General features: G+C 47.5%; 1 long non-coding RNA gene and 1 pseudogene across 4 annotated transcripts in view; one reads left to right on the plus strand and one right to left on the minus strand.

Moving 5' to 3' along the window:
• The window catches only part of LOC105091476 (uncharacterized), a 59,960-nt gene that overhangs the window by 14,566 nt on the left and 27,424 nt on the right, over positions 1-17,970 (minus strand). For 2 of the 4 annotated variants that reach the window (XR_010383329.1, XR_010383328.1), the window contains 2 exons: positions 5,113-5,418; positions 4,094-4,294 (listed from right to left, as the gene is read on the minus strand). This is a non-coding gene — a long non-coding RNA (uncharacterized LOC105091476). Of the gene's footprint in view, positions 1-4,093; positions 4,295-5,112; positions 6,895-17,970 lie in introns of those variants that run through there. The other 2 variants (XR_010383327.1, XR_837372.3) reach the window with 2 other exon arrangements.
• LOC105091524 (small ribosomal subunit protein eS8-like) lies at positions 15,320-17,320 on the plus strand (annotated as a pseudogene).

Below are 17,970 nucleotides of genomic sequence, written 5' to 3' on the forward strand. Positions count from 1 at the left end.
AAGGATGGGCTAAGGGGAGATCACTAAATCCTAGAATACCAAAATAAGAAGCCTCCTGGAGACCTGAAGAGGAGAAGGAACACAACGATACATATAAAGATAAGGCTGACATTACCTGGTGGGGAACCAGTGTGAGAATGAATGGGTGATGCTCATTTTAGAATCCTTGGAAAACCCAATATGCTTATCTTTGATTCTCACATCAGATAAAACTAACATGCATTTTTTTTTGAGGGGGGAGGTAACTAGACTGGCATGCATTTTTACAAAGCATTTGGGTCAGGGGAGGACAATGGCATGGACTATGGGCCAGACCCCAGAGAATACTAGTATTACAATGTCCAGATTTTAGCCCAAGCTCTGGCCCCTGTTGGCTATGTGACTTTCCTTGACCAGGTCACTTTATTTCTCTGAGCCTCAGTCAACTCATCTGTAAAATGGAGGTAATACCTATCTCACAGGATTATGAAGGTAAAATCAGACAAATACAATAAAAACTAAAAACACTTGAACAGCCTACACCCAATATAAGGAATGTATTATTCTTGCTGTTTTACTGTTATGATATCAGTAGTGCCAGGGTTGTGGTGCTGTGGCCACTGTTTGTTTCTTTGGCTGTCAGTGCTGATAATGAACACTTCTTGAGCATTCCTAAGCCTATGTTAAATCCTTTAAATCCATTATCCATTTTAATCCTCATAATAGTCCTATAAGGACCACTAAGGACATTAAGGCTCAGAGAGGTTAAGTAGCTTGCCCAAGGTCCCACAGTTTATAAGCAGAGAAAGAATTTGTCTGATTCTGTAGCCCACACTCTTTCCACCAAATGGCACTCATCAATGAGAGTAGTGTCTAAATGGTAAGTGGTAAAACCTAAAACCATTCATTCATTCATGCAACAGCTATTGACTGAGTGCCCGTTCATGCCAGGCTCAACCGGAACAAGGCGGCCAAAGTCAGAGGATGGAGCCATCCTCCACTGGGAGGAAGAACTTCACTGGGGACCTTTGGTTCGGCTGTGAAGTTTACTAAGTTCAAGCGCATTTGCTTATTTCATAATGTTTCCATAGTTTTTAGATCTGGAAGGACCTCATCACACCACCAAGATGACGAAGTCCCAGTGGGGATGAAGGACTTGACCAGGGCTGTGTGGCAAATTAAGCGGCAGAACAAGGACTAGAAACTCAAGTTTTCTGAATCAAAGGTCAGAGCTCTTTCATCTGTGATCTATTTGCCGACAACAAACAAGACAAACACACATGGCAAGATCCAACACCACAAAGCTGTCCTCGGCCACCTCTAACTGGAGGCTGAGTGAAGCAGACTGGAGCACTGCAGTGAGAAAAAACACCAAATGGGGGCTGTATAGGCCTAAGTTCATTGTCCTCACTTTGCATCTTGGGGCTCTCTCCTTCCTTATAAATAAACAAAATGGTTTTGAACAGATAATCTCTAAATTCCCCAAATCACAGAAAATCACAAAAATCTGTGATTCTGCTTTAGAGAGATAGGTTGCTTCCTGGTGAAGGTACCACTTCCCCTGTTTCAAGGTGGCCGACCCAAGGAGGCAGTCAGGGCAGTGTAAGCAGGGGCCATGAGCAGGGGCCAGCCCAGCCCCCGTGCTGGCCACTGAGAGGAATCACCTGCCAGCTTCTGAGTCATCTGGGAGTCCTGTTTAGACTAGCAGCGCTAAGGGCATACACGCCTATAGGAGATGTCTGTCCCAAGACCAAACAGGTTGCCAGCCTCATATCTCCTTATCTCCTTACCTTCTGCCCTAGTCCCTGACAGGATGGGGAGGTGTCCTCCTTAGAGGCCATTGCTCTGAGCCCCCACATTCAAACCTACACCCTCTCAAGCCCTCAGAGAGATCCCACTTCCACCCAACTCCACCTCTAATTACCTCTGAAGTGTATTTCCTCCCTCCTCCCCAAGGCACTGCCCAAACCCTGGCATCTTCATCTTTCTGCGAGAGTTCTGCAGCCAGCAGGTAAGATCTTTTGTGGTCTGGTGCCTACCTCACTTTCTTGGCCCTTTTCTCTCTTCTAGTCGTCCTGTCCTGCAGCCATGGAAAGTAATGTGTTCCCCAAGCACAGCCGTGACCTCAGTCCTCCTGGCTTTTGGTCCGTGCTCATCTCCTGGCCAAAGTGCCCTTCCCACCTCTTCTGCCTGCAATTCTTACTTGACCATAAGATTTAGTTCTCGAGTTGCCTCCCTGTGGCTAAGTCAGAAGCTCCCTTCTTTGTGCTCCCAAAGCACTTCTTCTATATAGCATGGAAATTATAAACGCATCTACCTCTATCACCAGACCAATAGGTTCCTGTGGGAAGAGGATTCAGAGTTGAATCCTTAGCGTGGGGCACATGCTACATGCTTGTTAAACATTTGTGAAAATGAAATAAACTATAGTTCAATGAAAAATCAAAACAAAACAATACAAAAACAAATTTTAAAAAAACCTTACTTTTCCTGAAATAAATACATACGTACATACATACATACAATCTGTAAAAGCTGGTGTGTGGGGTGCTGGATTCTGTGAAAACTCCAGGGAGAGCTTTAAGGAGAGATGAAGTCAGAGAAGTGGGACTCACACCAGAGCAGGGGGTGGCCAGCCTGTGGCCCTAGTGCCACGCTGGGCAGCCTGGTCCTCTCTGGAAGTAAGTGAACTGGGGGGAAGCCCCGCCCTTGGCCAGAAGACATTCCAGTGCAACCACTCCATTGCTTGCTGTGTGCCCCTGGACAAGTCATTTCTTTTTTTCATTAAGCATTTCTCAGCGTGGTGGTGGCTTTGGAGTGTGTCACATTAGCTAAGCTGAATGAACTACCTTTTCCAGAACTCCCCTCCCTGTGGGGTTTTGGGGTGGGGTGGCCACAGAGAGAAATGTGTGCAAGACTTGGAGAATGCAGGTGAAGCGTGGCCCTTTTATGCTCTGAAGGTGGAGCAGGGCAGATGCGGGCAGCTCATGCCCGCTTGCTGGTGTGGGGCGGCCGCTGGGCCCACAGCTCCTCCAGCTCCTCGGCCAGGTATGTGCAGCTCTGGGGTGCGGGGCCCTAGCTTGTCCTAGAGATTGCCAGTGGTGAGAGCCATTCCAGTCTGTCCCTCGTCTCCCCCAGTCCGTGTCTACCTTCCCTACCGAGCTTGCCCTGCTGAGCCACAAAGACAACACCTTACACAGACCGCAGAAACAGCCCCACCAGCGCAGGAGCCCTGACCCCGAGAACAAACCCCTGACTCTCCGTGGCTCATAGGGGTTCTGCTTCTCGGCTCGAACCCTGCCAGATACTCTGTGACAGGCAACATCCTAGGCGCAGGAGATAGGAAAATAAATGTGAGCCCTCTTCTGGGTCTCGGATTCTCTATCTGTACAACGGGAGGAGGGGTACTTAAATAATTTTTAGGATTGCAACTGCTCTCCCAATTGTCTGATCAGCTTAGCACACGGAACCACACACTGCACACCCTACGGGCTTTGGGAGCCGTTCCCCTGGACAGGGCTCCATGGGTTGAGAAATCCTCCAGGAGCCAGGCTTCATGATGTTAAGGCTGTGTCTGCCTGGGGCTAAAAGGGAGACCTTTGGGATCTATCACTTCGCTCAGCCAATTAACCACAAGTTATTTTTTCCTTTCATCCTGTGATCAAAGATCTTCCCCGCAGTGGGTGGGAGGTGGGAGGCACAGTCTCTACGCTGTGCTTTTCAAACTATCAGTGGTGAAGGACTAGCTTTTTTATTTTTATTTTTATTTATGTATTTATTTTTTGTGGCAGGAGATAATTAGGCTTATTTATTTTTATTTTATTTATTTTTAATGGGAGTGCTGGGGAACCCAGGACCTTGTACATACCAAGCATGCGCTCTACCACTAAGCTATACTCCCCTGCAAGGACTAGCTCTTTTTAAAAAACTTCCAGTCTACCACAGATCCATGCTTTCATAAAATACAATAAAAATAAATGAAAGCAAAACAAAACAAAACAAAACAAAACCCCAATATCCAAGACCAGAATTATTAAGAGTTCATAGGTACAAAATTCCTCCATCAAATTGTTATAAACATTTCTAGATGCTCACTGTCACTTTCTGTACTTACCTCGGCATGTGCAGGCAGCAAGCCGCTCACGCATGGTGCGCCCATCTGAAGGTAACAGAGGTGCACAGCCAGCTCCTCAGTGTGGACGAACTTGGGGAAGCTCCTTGTTCTCCTCATGTGGAACAAAGAAAGGTGGCCTGGGAACCACTCACTCTGTAACCTTGCTTCTGGCTGGACCCCGTCCAGTCTCAGGTTTCTTTTCTGTAAGAACCACAAGTGCAGACTGTGAACTCTCCACCGGGAGTGAAGACATCTGAGCCACAGCTGGGATTTGGCTGTGGCTGCTAGTCTGTAGTTGATAAAAGGGCTTGTCAAGGGGCACGTTTCAGGAGGCTGGGAGGCAGGCATGAAGCTGGAGAGACAGTGGTGTCTTGCCCAGCTCTGCCTCATTTGGCTGAAGGATATTTTCACGGGATCTCTCTGGGATGAAGGGAGCACATGCTGCCACCGGCCTGGAGGCACAGAAGGTGCGGAGAGGAGAAGGCACTTGAGACATCAGCCAGGTTTGGGGCGGCCAGGTTTGCAGGGGGTGCAGTGTGTTTAGCTCCTCAAAGTCCCTGCTATTGGGAGTGTGTGAGGGTGACCTCGTGAAGCACAAGGTCTTCTGCAGCATTAGCTAAGCAGGGGCAGCTGCAAGGCAAGTTCTTTCAGGAAGTAAAAGTGGACATGTTGGAGAGACATATGAGATATTCTCTGGGGCCCCATAATAAGTGGGGAGACTTTGATCTCCAGCTTGCGTTCTCAGCTGGACAGAATCACCCCCAAGGGGACAAAAATTGATTCTCAGGGGGTGAAAAAAATCTTGCTCTTTCTGTATATAAACACAGATATACATACAGTAAGTAAATAGACAACTATGGTATTAAACTTTTTTCCCACTTTTAAATTGTTTTTTGTTGTATCTTTTCCTTTTTTTCTTTTTTTTTTTTTGTATTAAACTTTTAAGAGGGGTTATGATTGTGGAGAGAAATGTCTAAAATGGTTCCTTAGGGGCAGGAGAATGAAAAAGGTTTACTCACAGTAACCTAGAGGGCCTGAAGTCCTGCCATTATGTATATAGATGCAATAAGCCAGTGGAATTCACTCACATCCAGGTTATCAGAAACAACAAACCCCAAATTCCTGAATATCCCACAAACAGGGACATCAAAGAAGTCTTCAGCATTCCCATACCCACTGCTTTTCAGCGCTAGGCGAGCCTCTTGCAAAGCACTGACTTGTCCGCTTGTCACGCCTCTTGCAAAGCACTGACTTGTCCGCTTGTCACTTCTCGGCTCACTGGGACCTCCAAGCTGTCATAAGAAGCTGCTAGCTCACCTCAGGCACTGCATGAGAGAGTTTAGGAGGTCTGGTGCAGCCTGGTTAGGTCTAACGAGCCAAGTCTCTGCTTTTATACCAGATTCTGCATGGTGGTTTCAGACACATTAACTGAATGGGGAGCTCTTCCCCCCTCACTCCCAGATCCTGCCCCACGCAGAGTCTGTCTGCAGCAGCAGCACCTTCAGACTTCCTCTCCCTCCCCCACAGAACCCCCCACAGAGTGCTGTCTCCCAGCTCCCGCTGGCTCCGGCCCCGCTCCACTCAGCTTGAGCCATCTAAGACGTGCACTGGACCCTGTCACTCTGCTGCTTGAAACCTTCCCATTGTACTTAGATAGTCCAAACCCCTCACTTCATGACTGTTTTCTGATTTTGAAAAGTCAAGTTCTTTCTTGTTTCATGACCTTTGCCTGAACTGCTGGCTTTGCCCCGAGATGTTCCTCCTCTCCCCCTGCCCATGTCCAGCTCCAAAGTTCTCCCTTGGAGCAGTTTTCTCCGTCTCCCAGCCATACCTTAGCCTCTACCACCCTGTTTTCTTTCCTTAGTAGCAATTGTCTCACTTTGTTTACTGGTTTGTCGACTTTCTTCCCACTAGATTGGAAACTTCCTGAGGGCAGGGACCAGGCCTTTTTGCCTCCTACTGTGTACTCCACCCCTAGCTGAATGCCCAGCACATAGTAGGCTTCAGTGGCTATTTGCTGAGTGAGTGAAAGCATGCACATGCCAACACAATGTTGTGAGAAGGAGCAGGCTGCAGTTTTCACATGTAAATGGTCCTGAACTGGAAGACTGTCTCTCCCAGCGCCTTTCCCCCACACTCAAGCCCAGCACTGCCATTAAGGATCCCCATGGGGAGGTAACAAGAAAGGACTGAAGCCAGAGAGCCCAGTACTCTCCAGGGGATACGACCTGAGCGACCCTGGGGGACATCACGTTGTTAACCGTCCACAAAGCTTATTGATAATTAACCCAAGAGATAAGTTTCAAACTCTTACCTCCTCCCCAGGATACTTGGTTAATGAGCTGGTAGGAAGGGTGATTCCTTCTCTGCCTGCTCCAGTGAAAATGTCCCCAAGCTGGATAGGAGGGAAGAGGGGGCTGGATAACCATGCCTACAGCACTGGCAATGTTAGCAACCTCCATGCGCTACAGTGTCCTCTTTACTTTTCAAGGCACTGGGTGACTTCCATCCAATCTCCGTGGAGAATGTCCCCCCAGCCTGATTCAGCCATGCTAATTCATTGTGCTATTAGTAACAGCCATGGGTGTCTATTTTCAAAGATTTTCCTGTCTTTGGTCTCCCTGATTCAGCCAACATAATGCTATGATGAGCCCAACTGATCAGCTCTGCTGTGCTCTGGGGAAGAAAGTAGAAAGACTATCCGTTAACTAGTGTAGGCTGGAACTCTGCCAGTGCCTCCCATGTGTTATCTCACAGGTGAGGCACCACCTGTGAGGCAGGTTTTATTATTTCCATTTTACAGAAGAGGAAATATAGACTCAGGGACAATAAAAATATACTCCAAACCACAAAGATACTAACTGAAAACACATTAAGAGGTCTTCATCAGGACAGGTTGCATTGTTAAGTCCTAAGTATATGTGATAAAAGATTTATATTTGGATTAAATTTAGACATCCACTATGTAATCCATGATCAGACGAGATTTCACTAGAGAGGAGTCAATGTTAATAAAGTCAAGTAACATCTTTTTATCAGCCAGCAAATGCGCAATGGGGGTGGGCCTCTGCCAGGGGCCAATGAGATTAGAGGACTTTTCGGCAGCATGAATGAAAGCTGGGTGGCCTGAGTTCAGGCCCAGTCTTGTTTTTCACACATAGTGTGCCTTTAGGCCAGCTCCTCACCTCTCTGGACCTCAGTTTCCCCAGTAATAAAACAAAGAGGTAGAACAATATATCACTTAAAAAGTCCCTTCTAGCTCGAGTGTCCTATGAGTGAATCATTCATACCTGGACACACCAGCTTCTTTCCTGAATTCTTTTCTAACCAGTGTTATCATATTTCCTGGCTCCAAGTCACAAAAGCTCAAGATCCCCATTGTCCTGTCACCCCCGACCAATATTCTTTCTTTCATGATATTCAGATTTCAGGCATTCCCATCCATCCTCGCCACCCCTATCCTGCTGCAAGTTACAGTCGCTTTCCGACTAGTCTTTCCTTTAGCCTTGGTTCGTCTGTTCCAGCCTGAGGATGCTACCAGACTGATCTTAAGAGGCCATAAAACTGATCTCTCTGCTGTAAACCTTCAATGACTCCTTTGATGCTACAGCCTCTCAAGTTCCAAGGGCTGGACCCAACTCATGTCCTTGCCTCTCAACTAATCCTGTGGACACATAACATCTTGTGACATCTCCTTTTCTATAAAATACACAGAGTGGATAAGGTCCTGCTCAAAAATGCCCTAATTCTGCTAGAGCAAGAAGGATTTTTCTGCTGCCTCTGGTGTTTTCCAGCCCCCGGGCTGCCTACTGTCCATATGTCTCATGAATCACCGTAGGTCTGGCTGGTGGAGAGAGTGGGAGGTCTAGGGCCACGATCTGTGCTCATTCTATGACACTGGGTGTGATATTTCACTCCCCTGAGCCTGTTCTGCATCTGCAGGAAAGGGAAAGTCATTCTTTTCCTGCTCCCTTACAGATTTGTTGAGAAGATGAAATGGAGGAATGACTCCAAAAACAACCTTTCTTTCCTTCCTTCCTTCCTTCCTTCCTTCCTTCCTTCCTTCCTTGAATAACAATCTTATGTTCGAGGCACTTTCCTAGGCATTGGATATCATGGTAAACCAGACAGATTCAATCCCTACCCTCAGGGAGGACCTTACACTGTAGACCAGTGTTGTCCAATAGTACTTTCTGGATTGATGGAGATACAGTAGGTGCTGATCACATGTGGCGACTGAGCACCTGAAATGTAACTAATGTGACCAAGGATCTGACTCTTCAATTTTATTTAATTTTAACTCATTCAAATTTAAATAACTGCATAGGATTACTGTCCTGGGCTGTGCAGATCTAGACGTCTAGGGGTAAGGAAGACATCAAAAGTAAATTAATGATTTTTCAAAAAGTTAAACATAGAAGTCCCATATGACCCAGCAATTCACTCCCAGGTATATGCCCAAAAGACAGGTATTCAAACAAATACTTGCACAAGAATGTTCATAGTAGCAAAAGGTGGAAACAACCCAAATGTCCACGAATGGAGAATGCAGCATGTCCATATGATGGGATAGTATTCAGGTACGAAGAGGAATGAAGTACTGACGCATGCTGCCAAGCAGATGAACCTCGAAAGCATTATGCTAAGTGAAAGAAGCCAGACCCAGAGGCCACATATAGTATGATTCTGTGTATATGAAATGGCCAGAAAAGGAACTGTATAGCGCCAGAAAGCAGACTAATGGTTGCCAGGGGCTGAAGGAAGGGGAGTCCCCCCAGGGAGTGGCTGCTTAATGGGTATGGGGGTTCCTTTTGGGATGATGACACTGTTTGGAACTAGATGGAAGTGATGGTTGTACAACATTGTACATGTTCTAAATGACATTAAATTGTATACTTTAAAATGATTAATGTCAGGGAACAATATTCAGTAACTTGTAATAGTCTACAATGAAAAAAATATGAAAAGGAATATATATATATGTGTATAACTGAATCACTATGCTGTGTACCACAAATTAACACAACATTGTAAACCAACTATATTTAGATTTTTAAAAAATGGTTAATTGCATGTTATGTGAACTTCACCTCAATATAAATACATAAGTAAACCTAAATGAATGCATATTGTGATCAGTATTATAAAGGAAAAAACAGGATGCAGTGGTAGAGAATACAGGAGAGCAGGTTGATCAGGAAGGGGATTCAAGTGAGACCAGATGGTGACAAAGGTTTCTGAGAGGAGTGGGGAGCAGAGGGCTCTAGAGAGAGGCAGTGGTGGCAGGACTGCCTGATGGGGAGGGAGCTTGGCAGATGGGAGCTGGAAGGAAGCCAGATTGGGGGTACCACAGCCCACCCTCGGTGGGGCTGGCAAGGTAGGCAGGGCGCTCTCCTCTCCTTGCTTCTTTATTCCTTATTTCCTAGACTTTGGAGAGTGTGTCCTAAAGGGCTCTTTCCTATTCTTCTCCCAGACAAGCCTCTGGCCCTCCAACCCCTAGACACTCCCCATTGGATGGGCCTGCCCCTTTCCTCTCCAAGCACCATCTTCCCTGAAGAGCAATGAAGTCCCCAGTGCTGAAGACCCTTCCCTGCAAATTCTTCAGCCTGAGAGTCCCCTGAAAATCTGTGACTCTCTGCTCAGCTCACTTACGCTGGCCTCATGGAAGGAAAAGTGAGCCGAGGCCTTGGAATCGACTAAAAGGGATGTCCAGGTCCCTGGTTTGCGTGCCTCCCTTGATGGAGGTAGAGAAGGCTCAGAAGTAGCAGAGTTGGAGGAAAGCACGAGCTCAGGTTTGAAGGTCCTGCACACATGCCTTCCTTACTTTCCAGGTGCTGCCCAGTGCTCCATGTGGAGAGCCGGCAGGAGCTAAAGCCCAGGACTACTGGCAGGGGTGCCAGGCAGAGGTGGTAGAACATGACTGTCAACAAGCTAGCAAGAAGGGCAGTGGTGTTCCCAGCCATCTGGACGGTGCTTCACACTTCGCAACACACTCCATTGATTCCCATTTGATTTTCACAATCACCTGTGGGTGATTCCGCCTCACTTTACAAGATAAGCCCCAGAAACTGACTGCTTCAAGGTCATCCAGCGAGGGTTAGAACCCAGGTCTCCAGACTCCCCGACCCCAAGATCTACCTGTTACCTATTCTCTGATGCCTCCTGGTGACCTCCCAAAGAGAAAAGCCCTGCTCTCTTAAAGAGCATTTGCCACTATTGCTAGGGTGGTGGAAGGGCAGGAGGAATGAACTTCTTCAGTTCTGGGAGTTCCCTAGATGAACAAGACTGTCTCTGGCCTTGTAAAGATAAGATGTCAAAGTCCTCTGCACATAGATGCTTCCTGAATTGCTCTTTCTGAGACAACAGCCAGTGTTTGGCTGGGCTGCCTCTGGCCCCACCTGACATGCTCCTGCGTCCGAGATGCCCACCAACGGTCTCGACAAGGCCAGTGGTACTTGATTCTGCCCAGAGGCTCAGGGACTGCTGTAGATCTGGACCGTTTCCTGCAACTTGTATTGCAAAGCTGCAGCCAAAGCAAGCAGATGGGTTCGCCCAAGTTTGCTGGGGTACAGCAAGTCAACAGCAAAATGATGCCATGAAATAGACACAATCTTTGACCTGAGCTATTCCAGGCTTAGCTTGGGTTCCCTGGAACGGACTCTGCAGCTGGGACTTTATCCCTGCCCGTACCTGGCACAGAAATTGCCAGCCTGGAAAGAGCACTGCCACTGTTTGCTTGTCTGAATGTTAACTAAATTTACCTAATAGGATCAGAGATGAGAGGTCGTGGGTTCATTTGGTAAGAGGCTGTAGATCCCTCTGTGGGCCACATAGCCTCCAGGAAAGAGTGTTCACCCTCTCCCCAACCCTAACTTATGCAGACTCTCAGCCAGAGTTGAGTTCAGTGGGGGGGGGTCATTTTGACAACACACTTAGGCACTAATTTGCTGTGTGACCTTAAGCAAGCTCTTCCCTCCGAGAACCTCTAGAAACTTATCTGAGCAATAAGGTCCCTAAGATCCTCTTTGCCTCTGCAGTCCTTCACATGGAGTTTCAGGGCACTTAGCGTGGTACCATCCACCAGGCTTGGACACCTGGGAAGTATGTTGACATCCCACATCCTGCAGGAACGTGGTGCCCAGGCCCCAGCATTCACACCTCTGTCTCCTTCTACAGGACACCCCTGGTAGGGGAGCAGGCATGCTACTGATGGCCCGGAGGACCCAAACCAGGTGGACTTGGCCAGAGTAACCTGGGCATCATGAGCACACACAGAGCTCATCCTGAGGCTTAGGGATCCACATGCGAGGGGCAGTCACTAACAAACACCGTCACTACGTTATCTCACTGATACCCCCATCAAAGCCGTTTTGGGGGTGTTATTGTATCTATTTTGATCACACGAAGAATTAGAGATGAATAGAAGTGTGAACTAAGCAGAGTAAGATCACACAGCTGGCGCTTCGGAGACCTAAATCTACAGCTTAGCTCTTTATCTCCTCAGTGCTCCTTATCTGTCCCCACAGCCAACAACATCTGTGCTGGCACCCATCCTGGGCTGGCTACACTGGGAATAAAGGCCTCGCTTCAAGAGATGCTGATGCAAGAATCCCGGCTTCCTGTGCCCCCAGGGGGAAGGAAGAAGCTGGGTTGAGTCACAGAGGCCTTTGAGTAGTGGGATCAACTCCCTCATTAGCTCAGGCTCATGCCACAGATCTCCCCACAGCTGGCCCTTCACCTGATCTGATTGGCTGCCCGTTCCAGGGCCAAGGCCCAGTGGGAGCAGCTGGATGTAGCTACCGCACTTGCCAGGAACCCCCACGGGTGCAGCTGAGAAGGACTCCAGGAGGGCAGTGGCCTCATCCGAGAATGAGGAGAGAGGGCATGGAAAGAGAGCAGTTGATGTCACCTGATGCTACGGGTGCTGGGCCTGGGCTCTGTGAGGCTACATTCTGAGACCCTGCGCAGCCAGAATGGAATCAGGACGTCCCAAAATTCCCACGGACACAACGCTTCCTTTATGCTCAGTCTCACTGACTCCACCTCCTCCTGCCTGCAAACGGCTGGCAAGTGCACTGGAGTGTCAGTGTGACAACAACAAGGGAAGGATGGCTGTGCCCATCAGGAGTCCTCACAGTCCAGTGAAGAAGATAAAAGGCTGTCGTTTCCAGCACAATGTGATAGCACCACGGAGCTGCGGGAGCTTGAGAAGGTCCGCTCTCAGAGGAGGGCAGGAGGCTTCGGGTGAGGTGACATCTGAGCTGGCTCTTTGAGGAAGTGGATGGTTTTGTCAGCTGGAAAGGTGGGAGGGAAGAGGGCACTCTAGGCAGAGAGCATGTCGTGAGCAAGGCACAGAAAATTTCACAAGGCCTCAAAACTACCCACAGATAGATAGAGGCCTGATGGAGGGAAAACATCTCGTTAGAAATCATTTCACACAGTGGGAGGGTAGAGCTCAGTGGTAGAGCATGTGCTTAGCATGCAGGAGGTCCTGGGTTCAATCCCCAGAACTTCCATTAAAATTAAGTAAAAATAGATAAATAAACAAACCTACTTACCTCCCCTCCATCTGAAAAAAAAAAAAAAAAAAAAAAAAAAGAAATCACTTCACACATCCAAGGGTCATAGCCTGAGCATTGACTACATGGAAAGCTCTACAGTGGGTGCTGGAGACGGAGATTAAAGAACAAATTAGCTTCTGCCCTGAAGGACAATCGGTCTGTCAGGGGAATAAGGGGAATACAAGTAACTGAAGATTATGAAGTTTTATCTATAGGTGGAAAGTTCCAGATGACCTGGCCCAATTTCCTCTGTCTAAACATGGAGAAACAATATGTGGACTGACTCACCCAAGACAAGAAGCCAGCTAGGGAGAGAGCCTGGAGTAAACTTGGATTTTCAGATTCCCGTTCCATGCTCCTTCCCCTGCACTGGGTGTGACACACAGACACCCAACACAAATGTTGGCAAGGTTGTGGAGAAGCTGAAATCCTTGTGGGTGCCATTGCTGTGGAAAATAGTATGGCAATTCTCCCCTGACCCCGCAAAAAAAAAAAAAGTGAAAATAGAATTACCATATGACCCAGAAATTCCATTTCTGGGTTTGTATCAAAAAAGAAAAAATGGAAAGAAAGCAGGGAGCAGGGTCATGAAGATATATTTTACATCCACATTCATAACAGCATTATTCACAATAGCTAACACATGAGAGAACCTAAGTGTCCACAGGCAGATGGATGGATAAACAAATGTGGTAGATACACACAATGGAATATTACTTAGCCTTAAAAAGGGAGGAAATCTTGGAGGCTGCACCATTTGAGAAGGGCTCGAAGGTTGAGAAAACTGGTGGGCATGAGGGTGGGTGCAAATCAGGGAAAGGCTGGACAAGTGGCTTGGGGCTGGAACTAGCAGGCCCGGCTGAGAATGTGCGCCAGTGGACAATGGCTCAGGGATCTCTGACCCCACCCCAAGGCCTCATATGGTCTCCTGCCCTAGTCAGCCTCCATCAGGGCTGATGCTGGAAGGAGAGGCAATAGAAAGACATTGAACTTGGGAGGGCACAGGACAAGAGTGGGGTCCTGGCTCCAGCACTGCGTGATCCTGAGTACATTTCTTAACCTCTGAAGGTTTGTGTTTTTGTCTACAAATAAAAATAATAATAGTAATTGTGGAATTTGTACCTCACTGTCTCAATGGCCCCAAAGGGGACATGCTTTCCTGTGCTGATTCCCCACAGCTCTGATCCCACCATGCTCAGGGCTGCCCCAGGCCTCCTGGGCTTAGGCTGTGCAGCAGTCATCTGCTTTCTGCCTGGGAAGGGGGGTGACAATGACATCCCAGGGAAGGGACTTATCCTGGCTGGGCAGGCCTCAGCCAACACCACTGCACTGCTCATCCCCTCACTCCGACCATAAACAATCGCTGAGGCCTAACACAATGTTTTATATTTACAGAGCCATGTTTGTTCTTTCTGGCGAGCAATGGTCAGGTGATTTCCAAAACACTCCGGGTGGTACAGAGAAACACGTGCTGTTAGCCCACTGTACCCGTGAGTAAACCGTGGTTCGTGGGGGAAGGTGTCACCAGGAAGCCACTGGTAGGGCCTGCCTGATTGTGATTCGTTCCCACTTCATCCTGCTGTGAGTACAAGGAGTGGTGCTAGCAGCCGGCCGGGAGGCTGCCCTGCCCTGGGTGCCCCAAGACCAATGACTGTAAGTCAAACGATCTCTAAATTGTTTCTAGGCAGATTCCAATGATGTTACAATGTGTCTGTTGTAAAAAGTGCTCCCTAGGTTTCAAGTGCAGTGGAAAGTCTGCAGCACCCCAGATTGAACCCGAGGGCTGTGGGGCTCTGAGCTGGCAAGGCTCTCTCTTCCTGACTTGATGGGGATCACCACCCCCTCTGCCTCTGGGCTCTGATTTGCCTGCCATGGTGGCGCCACAAGCCGAGAGCCTCAGGAGCTCAGGTCCTGCTGCGAAACAGACCCTGGCCTGAGCCCAGCTAGCCTGTCTGCAGCTGCAAGGATGTGAACTTATTCCCGTAAGTCACTCATTAAGCTGGGGGCCCAGTCACAGGCCAGATAAACAGCCAGAAAGGTCAGTGAAATGCTGACCTTGGAAAGAGCCGATCAGCCTTGCTCCAGGTTTCAGGGATTGGGCAAGATGACCTTTCTGCAGTCTTGGGGTTCTTTGGGTCATTCTCCAGCTGCTGTCCCTTCCAGAGAGAGATAACCTTGTCAGGCACATGTGCGTCTCATCATGCCAGAAATATTCTTACAGCACCTTCTGAGGCCTCAGCCTTCACGGACAGGGCAAATCCTTGCAAAGCCTTCTAAGTGATCCCTTAAGAGACAAATCATGAGCCAGCAATTCCACTCCTAGGTAGATCCATGAGAGAAATGAGCGCAGATGCCTGTGAAAAGACACGTACAAGAACAATCAGGGCAGCTCTCTTCATGGTAGCCCAAACTGGAATCATGCCAAAAGTCCATCCACAGTGGAAAGGATAAAGAAATTATGATGGAGTCACACAACAGAATACTACTCAGCAATGAAAAAGAACGAGCTCTTGCTAATCGCAAGCACTTGGAGAAATCTCACAGATGTATGATGAGCAAAAGAAGGCAGACATGAGCTACTACATGCTGGGTGATTCCATTTTAGATGACATTCAAGAACAGGCAAAATTAACAGATGGTGATGCGAGTCAGAAGAGTGGTTACCTTGGGGTGGGGAGATTCCTTGGAAAGGGGCCTAGAGAAATTCCAGGACATTGGAAAAGCTCTTGTCTGGGTGGTAGTTGTAGAGGTGTGTGAGTGAGTGTGTGTGTGAGTGAGTGTGTGTGTGTGTGTGTGAATTCTTCAAGTCGTATACTTAAGATTTGTGCACTTTACTAATGTGTATGTTATGCCTCAATTTAAAAAATTTAATGACCACTCTTTCTAGCCAGTGCTGAGCGATGGGCATATCTTGGGACAACTGGCACAAGTGCCACAAGACCGGGGCAAGAAAAAGCCCCATGACTTGAGGCAGAAGTATGAGCTGGGATGCCCCACAGCCAACACCAAGGCAGGCCCTCACCGCATAAACACCGTCCATGTGCGGGGAGGCAACAAAACATACAGGGCCTTGAGCCTAGATGTGGGAAACTTCACCTGGGGCTCCGAGTGTTGTACACACAAGACAAGGATTATAGATGTTGTCTACAATTGCTCCAACAATGAGCTGGTCTTCACCAAGACCCTGTACCGACAGTGGTACAAGTCCCACCATGTACTGCCCTTGGGCCACAAGAAGGAGGCCAAGCTGACTCCTGAGGAGGAAGAGATTTTAAACAAAAAATGATCAAAGAAAATTCAGAAGAAATATGATAAAAGGAAAAAGAATGCCAGAATCAGCAGTCTTCTAGAGGAGCAGTTCCAGCAGTTCCAGCAGCTCCAGATAGCTGGAGTGCTATCTGAGGAAGATCAAGGCCCGGAAAGGCAAATAAATTCTCCCTTAGCCCATGTAATAAAGGTGTTTATTCTAAATAAATAAAAATAAAAAATTAAATGACCAAATACATTAAAAAATTTGTCCTTTAGAGTGTACATTCTGACTCTTTTCCCACCAGTGGAAGCACCCCAGCCGCACTTGCTATCTTTGTCAACTGGATGCTGGTTTGGCCGGTTCCATAAATGGTTCTTCAGAGTTTCCTCTGAAGCAGGTGATGCTCGGACGGAAGCAGCTCCTTCTCTTGCCTTCATTTCCCTTAGCTTCTGTCTGCCAATATAAAGTGCCAAGGAGAAAGATAGAAGGGGAAGATGGGACCTGGGACATAGGAAGGTTTCATGAAGGGGTGAAAATTTGAGCAGGGCCATGGAGGAAAAAGTTCTGGGAGGATGTTTACAACCCTGGCAACTGTGATTAATTCTGCAGAATCACAAGGGGAACATTGACATTTTACCTCACATATTTCTGAAAGGGTTTTTTTTTTTAATTTTTAAAATAAATTTGATTTATTTATTACTGTATTATTTTTATTATTTTTTTTGGCAGGGGAAGGTAATTAGGTTTTATTATTTATTTTTAGAGGAGGTACTGGGGATTGAACCCAGGACCCTGTGCATGCTAAGCATGTGTTCTACCACTTGAGCTATACCTTCCCTGTCAGGTTGATGTTTTTAAATAAACATGAATTTTTTTCTGTATTTTAAAATAATAATAGTACATGACCACAAAACTGGTGCAATCCAACTTTCTTAGTTGGCCAGTAGAGAAAGTGGAGGCAGAGGTGGGAGTGCTTTGCTTGAAATCACACCACTGTCCGACTGCTGGCCAAGGCTGGTCATCAGGCCCTTTGGTTACTCTTGTCTTGCTCTTTGGAACTTGTTTTGTATAGGACCCGGCTTGGAGTTATAGTTGACTGCTCTTGGATGCTAAGAATTTCATTTGTTTCTCTTACTGAGATTTTCTTGGGGGAAATCTAGTGCATCTTTCAGGATATATTATATATTAAACAGCTTAGACTACCAGAACAAAATACCATAGACAGGATGGCTTAAACAGCAGAAATTTGTTTTCTCACAGTTCTGGAGTCTGGAAGTCTGAGATCTGGGTGTTGCATGGTTGGGGTTCTGGTGAGAGATCTCTTCCTGGCTTGCAGATGAGGCCACCTTCCTGCTGGTGCTTTTGATGCAGGAAAAGCGGATGTGGGGCGTGAGGAGGGCCATGTCCCAGGCTTAGGTTGAGCCTCTGGGATGTGCCCTGCCAAGTGTGGGTCCTTGGCTTCATGCAGGAAGTAATTCAAGAGCTAGCCACAGTTGAGTAAAGGTAGATTTATTTAGAGAGATATATCAAAAAGCAAGAGAAAGGCCTCAAGATGTAGGGGTTGGGTGCTCAGATTAGAGTAAAAGTAGGTACACACTCCATAGACAGAATGCTGGTGGTCTCCAAATGGGGCGGGGGTGGGGTGGGGAGAGAGAGAGAGGCACCCTGTTGCCAGTTTTTATGAGCTTCATATGCCCAGTCTAAGTAGCCTGGGGAAGGGGCTGGGATTCTCGGGAAGTTGCCCATTCCCCACTCTTTGACCTCCTGTGTCTAGACTTGGGACTCTCATGGCGCCTGAGGGCATGCTATTTACCATGCTAATATATCAAAGTGGGCATGTAATAAAGCTCAAGTTCTACTAAAAGTCAAATCTCTCATCATCTTGATCCTCAAGGCCTACTGGGGGTTGAAACTTCCGCCATTCTGGTGTTAATGCTGAGTTATTCCTTGAATGGCTGTGCCCTGCCGGCTTCCTGTCTCACTTCCATGGTGATTCCTTGGTCCACGTGCACAGAGGAAAGATAAGCAAGCTCTCTAGTGTCTCTTCTTAAAAGGGCACTATTCTC

This window comes from Camelus dromedarius, chromosome 12, assembly GCF_036321535.1.
Source record: "Camelus dromedarius isolate mCamDro1 chromosome 12, mCamDro1.pat, whole genome shotgun sequence".
NCBI lineage: Eukaryota > Metazoa > Chordata > Mammalia > Artiodactyla > Camelidae > Camelus > Camelus dromedarius.